This window comes from Lonchura striata, chromosome 4 (assembly GCF_050655825.1).
Source record: "Lonchura striata isolate lonStrDom1 chromosome 4, ASM5065582v1, whole genome shotgun sequence".
Classification (NCBI taxonomy): domain Eukaryota; kingdom Metazoa; phylum Chordata; class Aves; order Passeriformes; family Estrildidae; genus Lonchura; species Lonchura striata.
In genome coordinates, this window is record NC_140706.1 from 69083057 (window position 1) to 69095350 (window position 12294).

General features: G+C 46.8%; 1 protein-coding gene across 3 annotated transcripts in view; it reads right to left on the bottom strand.

Annotated features, from left to right (window-relative positions):
• The window catches only part of LOC110484350 (uncharacterized), a 182360-nt gene that overhangs the window by 5945 nt on the left and 164121 nt on the right, over positions 1 to 12294 (bottom strand). For all 3 annotated transcript variants that reach the window (XR_014954942.1, XM_085578332.1, XM_085578333.1), the window contains 3 exons: positions 7157 to 7347; positions 2174 to 2319; positions 323 to 390 (listed from right to left, as the gene is read on the bottom strand). The gene's annotated coding sequence lies outside the window, so the exon portion shown is untranslated. The remainder of the gene's footprint in view (positions 1 to 322; positions 391 to 2173; positions 2320 to 7156; positions 7348 to 12294) is intronic.

Sequence of the window (12294 nt, forward strand, 5' to 3'; positions counted from 1 at the left end):
CATGGTCAGCAACCCCAGCGTGTGGCCCTGGAGCCCAGCCAGGGACCTCGTGTCCGATGGATGCAGCAAGGCACCAAGCCCTGCTCTGGAGCCCCTCACAAATGGGCAATCAGACACTGCATTCAGAGTGCTGTTTTGGGATAAAATGTGCATTGTTACCTCCTGCTGAATCAATTCAGAAAGTTCTGAAGATCCCTTTGTCTGAGACAGTAAAACACTGCAGGGAACACGCAGGAATGACTTGAGTGTTCAGGCCTTACAGAAAAGGACGAGTCCTGGGAACCAGGAATGCTGATTGTTAAAAGGAAACGCCAGGACTCACTTCAGAATTGCTTTGTCCTTCCTGAGATCAGTCTTCACATGGTGACACATCATCCTCGGGAGGACATCCTGCCCAAAGAGAGAGAAAAGGAAAAGGGATTTCTATGAATGCCTACTCTTAAGTTTTAAGAAAAGCATGATCATATAAAAGGAGTAATACTAAGAGAGTAGGGAATGTTCTGGGGGGAAAAAAGCAGATTGTGCATTCCAGGCACTGTCAGAATGGACTTGGCCACCAAGTTCAGCTGCAACTGCAGCAGCTGAATTTGCTGGATAACATCTTCTGTGCAGAGAAAAGCTCTTCACACAGACTTCTGACAGAGTTTGTATTTTGCTAAGGAAAAACCCCCAACCCTTGCCATGTGAACTGCACATGCCTTATACACATATTTTGTAAATATATTTCAGACCAATGTGGAAGAGCAACAGTTTTGGAAGGTGAAGTATCAAAAGAGAGCAATTGGTACAGCCAGCTGCTCCTCTGTGAGGCTGCACAGGTGCCCCGAGGCTGCTGAATTTCAGTGTGAGCTCAAACTCAACCCAACAGTCAGGATTCGCCTTTTTAACTCCTTCTCTTAGGAATGCATCCATTCACCACTTCCAGGTTGTGACTATGGATTTTCATATTAAGAAATATTTTCATATTAAGGAATATTTGCTTCCTAATAGAGATTATATTAAAAATATTAATTTGGGGTACTTTAAAAATATTTGTATTATCACAGAATAATTTATTATCGTATACATTCCTTACTGATATCAAAAGACAGAGAAGAGATTGATGAAGAATTAGATTGGCCCAGCAGAATCCAGTGCCTGCATTTCCAAGTCTCACTGGAAGGTCATGGCTGTTGACATTTAATCCACTAGATTTGGTCTGGTGTGGAATTTTGGCCTCTGCAGCAGCCAAGCCCTTTGCAGGTGCAGGTGTTGCCCTGTTCTGCAGCAGCACCTCAGGTGAGAGGAGAGGCTGTTGTGACAGGAGGTTGTGTTTGCTGTTTGCTGCTGCCTGTGGAGCACAGCCCGCATCCCCGAGGCTCCAGGGACAGACGGGAGCTGGATGTGCCTGGGCAGTTCTTCTGGAACAGCTCTGTGCAAGAGGTGGGGGCTTGCCAGAGCTCTGGAATGTGCTTCCATGAGTGAGCAGAGAGGAAGGAGAGCTCCACAGACAGAGTGCCCCAAAGGGCTCCTTACTGTGGGAGCCAACACGGAGTAGCTGTGCTGAAGCTCCATGGAATGGGTTTGTCCCAGCCAGGGCTGAGCCTCGTTCATCCTCTGGGCTCCTGCCATGGATCATTCCCATTCCCAGAGCCAAGGCAGCACGTGGTGCCTCAGTGACCCTTCAGGGACCTGCTGGCTGGGCAAGGCTGCAGAGCCCCAAGAGGAGCTGAACCCCTGACCCTGGCCAGGGCTCCACCAAGCCACAAACGCTGCCTCAGACAGAGCCCTGCCCAGAACAGGTCAGGAGCTGTGGCAGGAACCACCTCCCAGCTCAGCACCATGTAACAGGGCTGGGAAAAACAGCAATTAATGCATTAATTACTGATCACCCAAGAAGGATTTGTACAGACAGACACTAACCTAACTCATATTTCACTGCTGTTCTCCTTTCTCACAGGGAGTGAGGCAAATTGAATCTGCTGTAGCTGCCAGATGTGAAGAGCAGCCCCGAAAGGCTGGGTTTGTGCAGGGTTTGCTCACTGACTGCAGGCTGTGCTTTGGCTCTGAGCTCACTTCAGGCTTCTGCTCACTGATTCCCCACAGACACCCCAGCTTCTCAGTGTCCCTGGAGCAGTCAGAATGTCCCAGTCAATCAGTAAATCCAAGTCGAGAAACAAATATCTATACTCACGACTGCAGAAGGGGCTTGGGGCATTTTCCAATTGTCTGAGGAACTTGGAAACTTGCTAAATCTCCCATTCCTGGCAGGGATCTCAGAAATGAGGAATCGCTTTTCACAAGTTACTGACAGGTGCAAGGCTTTCCTTTGGCAGGTCTCTGAAATAAAGCAGAAGTCAGGTTTGGTGAAAGCAGTTACTGTGATTTATAAAGCAACATTTAATATTAAAGCAGAACACGAAACTCCTTGTGTTTGTTGAGCTGTCAGATGGAAAAACTCTGACTGAGCCCTACTGAAACAGAAGACTGACCATTTTGTAACACCTTTGATGCTTCTAAAGGAGGAGAGATCTTGAAATGACAACTTAGATGTTCTACGTCTAATATTCAGAAACATTTTATATAAAAACATGTAAAAATCAAAGATTCCTTAATAACTACAGAAAGGATTTGGTATTTTTAATTAATTCTCCAATTAAAAAAAAAAATCTCAACTCAAAATGTAATGATTACTATCCAGAAGGAATGTTTTTTGGTGTCTGTAAATAGCACTTTAGTGCACAACAGTGCTGAAGACAGTTTCCAGCAGTCTTGGAACATAGTAATCTTTTTTCCCTCAGCTATTAAAATAAATACACACGGAAGTATTTGTATGTATATATGTGTGTCTATATGCTGCTGTGCCAGCTTTCACAGGCATTTCACAGCCAGACACAGCACATTTTGTGACTTCACACCTCCACTTAAAGCAGGAAATCTCACCTGACCTCACTCCTGTCTAACACAGTTGTATCCAAATAGTGTCAGAATGTGAAGGAAAACTTGAACAAGCGGGAGAGGAGAACAAATGGAAATATTCTCTGGAACACTCCTGCAGGGTGAGGGCAGCAGCTCAGTACTGGACAGGTACCGTGCCCTGGCTGAGGATTGATCTGGGCTGTGCCTTACCTGGAGCTCCATGAGAGATCCGTGATTTAGAACAAAACCCCCCGAGACTGGGAAGGGGATTCCAGTGACCTGTGCTGGTGAGAGTGGCTTAACATCAGTGTCCAATTCTGCGCCACAAACCAGGATGCCACATCACACCAATCCCACACCTGAAAATCTCCACTGGCAGGAAAAGGTGTTCTGTGCTACAGAAAATTCCCTGTCAAATGGCTCCTGCTGGAAGGATGCCAGGAAAACTCAACACAGTGTAAGGAGAGCATGAACTGGGACTTCCTCACTGAGGGTTTGATTTACCTAGATGGGTTCCAGGGAAAAATAACAGTACACAGCACAGTGCATGGATACATCAGCCTGCTGCACTCAGCACTTCTTGCATGGAGTGATTAAAAACGAACCCCTGGTAAATTGTGCAGCAGGAGTTTTCTACTGAAGGAATTAAAGCACAATTTCACCGACTTTTATAGTCCTTGCTTTCCCAGTTGCTGCAACCTAACACCACTGAGTCAAAGGAAGATGAGGAGAATTTGAGTCCTTGTTTTGTTTCCAAGGTAGGCCTTCTGTGTACAGAGTTGCTGGGAGCTGGGCTGCTGCTGCTTGGTAGGGAACTGATGTTACCTGAGCAAACAAAAAATATGCACCAAAAATAACTTTTCATGTCTGTTTTTAGCACCTGCCAGCCAGGGATGCTGAACCTCGGTGGCTCGTTGTGGTCACACCCAGAAAGTGCCTCCTCCCCTCCTGCCCTCTCTGCCACATCCCTGTCGGTGCCCTGACTTTGTTATTTCTGAGCTGCACAGAGGGGAGTGAGAGCAGAGCCATTCCCAGGAGAACAATTCCAGTTCAGGTGTGGGCTCCTGCACGGCCACGTATCCACAGGAGCTGCAGAGAGTCACGGATACTGCAGGTGCACATCCAGGGGGAACCCTGCCCCCCATCTGTGCCTGTGCTGCACTCCTGAGAGGAGGAAATCAAACCTAAAGGCCTGGCAGCCTTGGAAAAGCGTTCCCATCGTGACATCATCTTCTAGAAAAAAATAAATCACAGCCTATCTTTTTGCAAATTGGCCTGTAAGTTCCTGGCAGCAAATCAATAGATACAAATGAAAAATAACAAGGCAACAACAACGCTGTGTATTATCCTGGGCCCCAGATGAAAGCCTGGGGAACGATCAATATGATAAAGATTCAGCACTGCCACTCTGCTACAGAGGAATGGCAAAGTAACAGACTGACTTCAGAAGGCAGCTGTAAAACACACCAAACCCATCTGCCACGAGATGGAAAGAAAATCCCAAATATAAAACACTTCCTCATTTGTTTGTCTGTTTCTTCTCCCCCAGACTTGCATTAATTTGAACTGGAATTCAAGGAAGCAGTATTTTTTTTTTTTTTGCTGTTTGGAGGAAAAACAAGGAAAGAAGAGAATCATCCATTTATCCTCAGCCCAGGAAACTCAAAGACAAAATCTCACTTGCACACCACAGGAACATGAAAAGGGGAGGTTTTCCCCCAGCACCTGCCTGCACTTTGCTTATCTCTGATGTTAATATCAGTTTTAGTTGGCAGGGGCACACAGCACACAAGGGACAGGCATGCTGAAGAGGTGGCCCACGTGTGGCACCTCCCTGCAGGCTCACAGGGAATCATTTCCAGTGCCAGCTGCGGGGATGGCTGTGCACAAGCCAGCAGAGTCAGCCCTGAGGCCAAGAACTACGAGGTGACTGATCAAGCAATGAATTCCTGTGGTTATTTCTCCCTGTCAGTCTGCAGCCTGCTCTTTGGACAGGCAGCAAAGCAGAGACTTCCAAGTTAGACAGTTAAGGAGAGGGGATGAAGGCAGAAGTGAGGGAGAAGAGGCAAACCCACTGAGGACAGGAGCTCTGCACCAGCCCTGCCCATCCAGCCTGTGCCCCTGCCAGAACAAGCTGAGCAGCTGCCTCAGGCATTGCTCTCAGTGTCTACCCACAGCTGCCTTACTGGGCAAGATTTTATACATGAGAGCATAAAAAGGTGATGGCAGCTTGTGCCAGAATTCCCAGAGCTGTGTGAAATAACTTCCACAGTCAGTGCAACACGGCCCATGGCAGTTACCCTTCCATCTCACTTAGATCTTCACTCTGGAGTACCAAGCACAGCGTGAAAATAAAATGCCTTTCCTGAAAGGCAGCCAAAAGCCAAGGTTTTCAAATTCCAGTTTATGTTCAGAGCTTTATCACAATTTCATATGAATAACAATTTCATACAAATAAGTTCCTAGCATAGAAATTCCCACAATTGCTTCAAGGTGCATTTAAAGTCATTTATCTCCATAAGGCTGCATTGCCCTCAGAACTTTAAGACTTACCTCAATGTTAATCCACAGTTTGTGGTTACAAGGACAGAGCAGAGATCCTCACGTAGCTTCAGCCCCAAGACATGTCACCACCTGTGACAGGGGTGACAGGTGACAGTCCCCTCCTGATCCCATAAACCACGAGCACTGAAGGTACTGTGGCCTTCCAAGTACAGGGTGGAAGTCTCAGTGGATGTGATGACTTCCAGTTCCTGTGGCACATGGGCCAAGGGAGATGTTGGGAAGTGCTGCTGGAAGGCTTCTCTGTCAGGGCACACTCCCATCCTAATTCTGGAGATTTAGCAAATTCTGCTTGCATGGAGTTTTTTACCCTTTGCAGTGTCTGTCTCCCTTTGTCTTTTAAACAGCATTTGTTGCAAATCAGAACCACCTCAGAACTGAAAAATCTCACTGTGGGGATTATCTAAAAAAAACAATCAAAATTCTTTATAGAAATAAGATGAGGTTTTTCAGACAGCTGCAGTTCCCACCTGTTTGCAGCATTTAGGGGAAGAAACTCGGAGGTGTTTTCCCAGATGTGCCAAAGTGATTTCTGCATTACCTAGTCCTTCTGCTCTCCCTTAGCACAGAAGGGAGCTGTCACTGTCAAACCTGAAGGGACAAGTCTCAGGAGATGCTCCCCCTGAGCCCACAGCACAGCCCCTTTTCCATGCAGGCTGGAAACCGAGCCCATGGCACCGTCTGGAATCCCTGTGACAGCCCAGGAGCAGCAGCAGCAGCAGCAGCAGAGCAGCAGCAGCAGAGCAGCAGCAGAGCAGCAGCAGAGCAGCAGCAGCAGAGCAGCAGCCTATTACCTTGAATGCTAATTCAGAGCTACATGTATTTTCAAAGACCAAAACCAACTCTCTTCCCCTGCCATAAAGCTAAACAGAATTCTGCTTGCTGTTTTCGAGCAGGCTGGAAAATCACACAAAGTATGTTTTTAGTGTTTTTTAGCTCCTTTCCCTTTTTCATATGAGTCATGGGCCCCAAGAGCAGCCTCAGCTCAATGAAACAGGCAGTCAAACACTACACAGCCCTTGCTGAGAAGAAACACAATTAATTTTCAAATTTCCTATAGGATTTGTAATTAGCAGAATCTGATTTCTACAGCTGAGGTATCCCAGACCTCAAGTATCCCACTTCAGGAACCATGATGCTTTAATTCAACCAGAACAGCTTCTTAATATTGATTTTTTGTGCTCAGGTGTTTGCATTAAAAGCCTGCTTAGTCATAATGTGAAGCAAAACAGGGATAATTCAAACCAAACATCTAAACCCAAGGAAAGTCAGAGGGGAGGGAAAAAAAAAAAGACACGTCAAAGTCAACAGGGAGTGAAATATTTGGAATCAGTCCTCAGTCTTGCTGATTTTAGGAGAGAACACAAAAACACAAGGGTGAAAATACACCATATGTAACCAAACAGCTGCCTGCTCTAGTTAAACACTGTGGAAGAAAACATTTCCTTGCTTCACAGTGTGCCCTCCTTTCCACTGGTAAAGTCTGGAGCTCTGGAAAGAGCACACAGTGATCTGCTGGTCCAGAGGGCTCTGAAAGCAGAACCCCACTACTGTCCTAAAAATAAATACAGCTTCTCTTTGCCAGTATCCATTCATTCTTTTGTGTAAGAAAAATGGGAATATGTTGGTTGGATCTCCAGACCTCTTGCCCTTAGAAATGGACATTCATACCTTGAACACAGAACTGCCAACTCACCTGTGGAATTTTTCCCGAGGTAGGAGGGGACATCCTGGGCTGCAGCTGTCAGGCACCAAGCGCTGCCCGAATCAGGAGCCTCAGCACAGAAGAAGTGATGGATCTGTGGAGAGCTGAGAGTCCCAGGGTGAGCCACAAAGCAGCCAGTTCCATGTGGAATGCCACTTGGCAGCCTCACCATTCTGAGGGAGCTGGAAAAAACAAAGTTCATGTTTAGATTAAGAAAATGGAAAAGGGAAGGGCAAGGGAAGACATTGCTAAAAACATTTTATATTTTGTCCTCAAACATAGGTGAAGCAAAAGTGCTGTGTAAAAATCACAGTGTAAAACAAAGCCCCAGAAAAAGAGCTAAAGGCTGGGCCTCCCTTCCTTTAATTTATTTCCAGAGTTATTCAGAATGCAGACACTCAATCCCCAATGTAAACCTGCAGGCAACATTATTTATCCTGAGGAAGACCTGAAGGCTAATGTAATTCAAACTGCGATTTTTGTCTTTTCCTTGTGTGGGGTGGGAAGGAAAGAGGGATGAAATTGCTTTCTGCAGATATCAATACAGAGTTTAAGGAGGTGGAGGGGCTGTGACTGCTCCTCCAGCTGCTTCTGAGGCTGCTCGGAGTTCTCCTTGCCGGAGCCCTGAGCTGCAGCCTCTCCTCCAGGCAAAGAGAGGAAAGGGCCGGGCTGAGGCTCACAGCCTCCACTTGCTGTGCCTGCTGTGCCCAGGCTGTGATGTAAAGGATCCTTCCCTCTGCTCCTTGTGGAGTGTCCTGCCAGCACCATTTCCATGCCAGTCACTTCTGCTCTTTTCCCTCTGCCAGCTCCAGCTTCTCTGCTGCGTTAGGTAAAAGTTATTTATCCTCACTTGAAAGGTTCCTTGGCATTCACTGCCCACCCATTCCCTCCCATGCAGGATCCAGGGAAGGACCCTGCACCCCTGCAGTGTCCTGGGACAGCAGTGACCATTTATTTCCTGTCCTTTGGCTCTCCTCCATGCCCTTGGCACAGGGGAATGGACAGATGACCCTGGAGGCACTGCTCAGGCAGTAACCCCTTGGAGGGGACACAATCTCCTGTCACAGGCCTGAGCAGTGATGTGCACAAAGGACCCACAGCCCTTCCAAGCTAAATAACAGAGGGAAATAAATAACAGGGAAAGAAGGAGAAGAGTGGACAAGCAATATGAAATATTTCCTGATATCTGCAGAAATGCTACCCCAGTGCACTGTGCACTGATGAATGAGAGAGGTAGGGCAGACCAGGAGGTTTTTTCCAAACCTTTGGCAGCCATCAGCTGTCCAGAGCTCAGAATGACACCCTGGGTACAGCTCCTGAGGCCGGGGCTGTCTGAGCCACCCACACAAAAGAGGAATCCTCAAACACCAGGCCCAGGGGACAAGGAAAGGAGCCCAGCACAGCCTCAGATATAAATGGATCCATCTGTCAGCAGTGACTTTACGAGGGAATTGCTCCCAGTTATGCTAGGAACAGCTTTTAATGAAACACGGATTTGAAGTACTACAGAGAGGGGGAAAATGTGCAAAGGAAATTCCTGATACAATGAAAATTGAAAGGAGCGATGGATTCTGCTGTTCTAATTGCAAAGGGAACAGAGGGTTTGGATAGAGGAGACAGTGGAGCAGCTTTTGGGGTATAATTTGGCTGAGACAGCAATCTTCTCATCAAAAGTCCAGCCTGTCCCCAGAGGCCACTTTCAAGGTGCCCGTTCAGATGAGAAAATAGCAGTGCTGTGTGACAATTTTCTGGTGGCTGCAAAGCAATGTTCTTGCCACAGAAGGGCCCAGCCACGTGTCAGAGGGTGGGGAGGGTGTCAGGGAAAAACCAGAGTTTAGGTACCTGAACTGAAATCCTTCACACAGCCCACACTCAGCCCTTCCTCCTATGACAGGAAGTCAATGAACCTATGCCCAATGGGCAGGCAAATATTTTTCCCCAATTTCTTCTGGGTTTTGGTGTGAGGTGTGGGTTGCACAGGTGGCCCCAGAGCTGCTGAATCCAGACCTGAGGCAGTGTGACACATTTCTCTGGGCAATCTCTTGGAGCTCCCTCCAACAGCCTGGCTGCTGGATCACACCACGTTTGTTGGGCAGGCACCAGTGCTGTAGCCCAGAAAGGGGTTTAATAATGCTGAATTTAAAGTTATTAGAAATAGCATGGCTTTCACAAGTACACAAATACTGAATTACTGCATCTCTTTGGGATGGGCTGAATTACGAGTAGTGCTTCTTCACTGGCTGATTTATGCTGGAAATCCACATTTACAGATTATATTCACCAATAAACTCGCCTTAGGTGTGACACAGAAGTTATTGCTGTTACTCTGGAAATGTTTTCTGCCTTGCCTTTTGTTCTGGGCATGCTGCATCAAACAATGAATTTCCCACAGCAAACAGCTTCCCTGAAACATCTGCTGCCAGAAAGTTTGTCTGGAGCTTGCCATGATGGATTAATTTCTGACAGGTAATTGCCACTCAGATCAGATGCAGACAGATTTAGTACCGGGAAGCTCCCAGTTTATTAAGATCACCATTGATTTATTCAAGCACCCCCCTCTCTTTTCACCACCACTCAGAAATGAATCACTTGGGTTTGGTGCTCAGGGCTCATCCAGCTGCTCATGACATGAAATGCATCAGCTCAGCCCAACTTTATATTCTGAAGGACCCATCACCACAGCACCCAGTCACCACCCAACCTGACATCTGTAGTTCGTGTACACCAAAGAAATCAGTTTGGATTCGTTACATGCTTTAAACTCCTCAGGCTTACTAAAGCAAATTGTCAGCACTATTCATCACACCTATGAAAACTGTGTTTCTATTACACCGAAATAGAATCCCAGGCCGGCTGTTTTGGGCTGTGCCAGCTTTAGACAAAAGGAACTTGCATCCATCTCCTTAGGTTCCAGACAGAAAGGACTGATCACACCCAGACATTTGATTTTAAATCCAGGTTGATTTGAATAATGTCACTGGCACGTGGTACTCCCACCAGTCCTCAGCGAGGTAAGCAAAGATTCACTGCAGATACTGCCCTCAGCTCTGGCTGTTCCCAGACAGATGTCCATCAGTCCTTTTGGAAAGTCAGGCATTCACTTTCTTTGCAACTCGCATCTGTTCCCACAAAGAATTAGCTGTGCATGGATAGCAGCCATATGACCTCCAGCTAATTTTCTTACACCTTTCCCAGACTAAACAGAGCCAGGGAAGTGTGGGACATGCTTGGAAAAGAGCCACAGAAAGCTGAGGTGAAATGAGCACGGCAAATGCAGACACTGAAGGCACTTCTACCTGATTTAGCCCAGAACTGGAATTGCAGTTCTTTCCGAATGGCTGCTGAAGTGACTCAAGGAGAAGAATGGCACAAGGTAACAGATGATATCATGCCTTGAAAAGCACCTAAAAACCACAGCTGCCACACCTGCTCTGAGATCCCAGCATTCTCTCCTGCTGGGGACACAAGCAGGCGTCCAAAGCCAAGTGGGACAGAGCAGTGGTGCTCCTCTGAGTCCTGTTCCACCTGCCAGTTACTTCCAGCCCAGAGGGATTTCCCAGCCAGATGTAATTCTGTGCTTTTACTGTCAGAGGTAAGCACCATCAGGCTCATGTGGATACAAGTGTCTGCTCCAATTTGTTTATCATTTAAAGCCCATTTGGGATGCTGCTCTTGCCCTAAGCCATTGAGTGTTTCTTTTATTATTCCATATGCCAGTAAGTGGAGTAACTTAAAGCAGACACCTGCAGGCACGTCCACTGTGGAGCAGGCAGCATGACCTCCTGCTGAAAACAACAATCAGACTGGTTTTAACAGTGGCTCCCAAACTGGTTTAGCTCCTTGCTGGAGGGAGCGGTGGCCACCCCAACGCTCTTCGTGTCCGTGCCCTGGTGAATTACAGAAACGTTAATGGCCCCAGAAAATCCCTGCCATTCCTGCCACCCCAGAGCTTTGGGTGCTGCCTGTGCCACCCTACCCACCTCCCTCTGGCTGTCCCACACATGGATTGAAGTGGCTGGGATTACTCCATCCCCACCCATTCCTGGGCTGGCTGTGACTCTCTGTGTCCCAGGGCCTGTCTGAGCCCGTGGCTCTGGTTCCTTGCAGCTGGGCCACCTCTCTCTGTTCCCAGCCAGGTGGGAACAGCTTTGCAAGCTGTGATCACTGCTCACCCCCTACACTGAGCAGGAGAGGAGAGTCAGGAGTCTTGTTTTTACCCATGCTCATCCTCTCTTTAATTACATGGGCTGCTGCAAAGAAATCCTTCTTCTGCCAGAGTTGCCCAGGTATGAATGCTCATCTGTCCTTCAGTGATCCTAGACAGAAGATGTGGATTCTCTCTCTCTCACACTTACAAACAGTGGTTGAAATCTTTAGTAAGCCAATATTTTAAGGAAAGAGGGCCCACAGTGCCTCTGACAAAGCTGAGTGTAGAACATCAGAATGAGGATACACCTCCATTAAAAAAGGTTTTATAGGGAGTGAAGATTTATCGTGGTGTTCTGCTGATTCATGAGGAGTAGATATGGAAATGCATTTCAGGCAGCCACTCAGGGATGAAATATGTAGCACATAATGCATTTGTCTGTAAGACAAACACGTGGGTTGGCTGATTAGAAAAGATATATGAACTTCTGAAAAGAAATAAGAGGAAATTATTCTCAGGAACAAACCAGCTAATTGTAAAAGCAACAGGAAAAAAAAAGTGTCTGTTAAGTAACCACAATTTTTGCTAAACAGGAAACTTTCAGTATTAATTTCTAATGAACTTCATATGTAACTGACCAGTATAAACTGTGAATATTTGAAAGGCACCACTCTGCTGGTTCTGGGCCCCTGTCAGTGTCTGTGTGGCACAGCAGGCACAGGCCGGTGGGTCGGGGTTTTTGACAACTTTTTTTTAAGTTATCGTCAGAATCCGTCAATCTAAGAAACAATATTTTTCAGAAAGAGCAGTTCAGCTTCAAGCATTCAACAAGTGATAAGTGAAGTTTTTCAAAACCAGAAGTGTCTACATGTGTTGATAAGATGTGAATGCTGATGGATAAATGGCATCTGCCTGAGAATGCCAAATTTCAGCTTGTCCTCACATGTAAATTATTTGCATTTGTACAGATGTGCTGATGCCT